Here is a 1176-nt window from a genome sequence, read left to right on the forward strand (position 1 = left end):
GTGCACTCCTGGGGATAACACAGTTCACCTCTAGATTTAGTGTTCAGATATATACCTCAAATTTATTCTAAAAGTTTGCTATAATGTCCCCAAGATTGCCTGTCTTCTTAACAAATTCCTTATCCTTCTATTACAGTACAGGCAAGATTTTACATTTTGTTTTTGAAAAACAGGACCTACTCAAACTACGTTATTTATCCCAAAATCAATTTAGAAGCCAACAAATATTGATATGTAAATTTTATGTCCAAATTTGAGGAATATTATACCTGATGCATTATTGTAGCAGTTGAATTCTATGAGCTCATATGGCTGGTCCTCCTTCTCATCACAGAGTTGAAAGATGTGATATGTCACTGTAAGGACAGGGGCACCGTTAATATTTATTACTCTTTTGATAAAATAAATTTTATTATTTTTGTATTTATAACAGAATTGCGAACAATTACCATATTTTCTTTCTATCTACTTTTCCTTCTGCATGGAGAGGCACTGAGATTGACTTTAAAAAGAGGGAATTTATTACATGTTATGGTTTTTGTAATTTATAAAAATAAATGTACTTTAGTTCAGGCCCATAGGCCAAGAGAAGACAAATGTGTTAACATTCTCTCTCATGCCAAGTCTAACCCTCTCTACCCTTCCTTCCAAAAAGTGATTTGTCATGCCTCAGGCTCGTATCTCATAGAAGGGGTTCTACTAGTGAATGACAGAGGTACAAAGGGAAGCACTCAGGGCTACCAAGGAGATGAAAAATGTCTATCATGAAAAATGCATCCGAGGTCACTGAAATTTGGTAACAGTTCTATACTAGCTGGTGTTTCTGGTTCGAGGAATGACCTGGAAATAAATAGAGGGGAAAGGTAGTCTATAAATAGTCTTAATGGGAGAAGAGAACCCACAGGCAGCAAGGAAGAATTTACTCCTAATATTCCCCAGGAAGGTTGCATTTGACCTTCAGCACTCACAAACACATCGAGTGATAAAACAGGCACTGAGTAGTAGGATGGAGATCCCAGCAACAGTCCATAAGAACACTTGGGAAGAGAAGCATCCTCTCTCTGTAGAAAGACACAAATATGGCCCATCTCCCCTAAGTCAGAGGCATAATAAATTCTTATTCAACCACACATATTTCCTTCCACGTGCAGTCCCTATATTGAGCTCTTCTCAAAC

The 1176-nt window shown here is 37.3% G+C and overlaps 1 long non-coding RNA gene across 1 annotated transcript; it reads right to left on the bottom strand.

Annotated features, from left to right (window-relative positions):
• Window positions 1-280: 280 nt before the first annotated feature.
• Window positions 281-1142, bottom strand: LOC107182112. The gene is made up of 2 exons (XR_001512832.1): window positions 969-1142; window positions 281-356 (listed from the first exon to the last, which is right to left on the bottom strand). It is a non-coding gene; the product is annotated as an uncharacterized LOC107182112 (long non-coding RNA).
• Window positions 1143-1176: the final 34 nt, after the last annotated feature.

The sequence above is a fragment of the Myotis davidii genome, unplaced genomic scaffold, assembly GCF_000327345.1.
Source record: "Myotis davidii unplaced genomic scaffold, ASM32734v1 scaffold13, whole genome shotgun sequence".
NCBI classification, from domain to species: Eukaryota; Metazoa; Chordata; class Mammalia; order Chiroptera; family Vespertilionidae; genus Myotis; species Myotis davidii.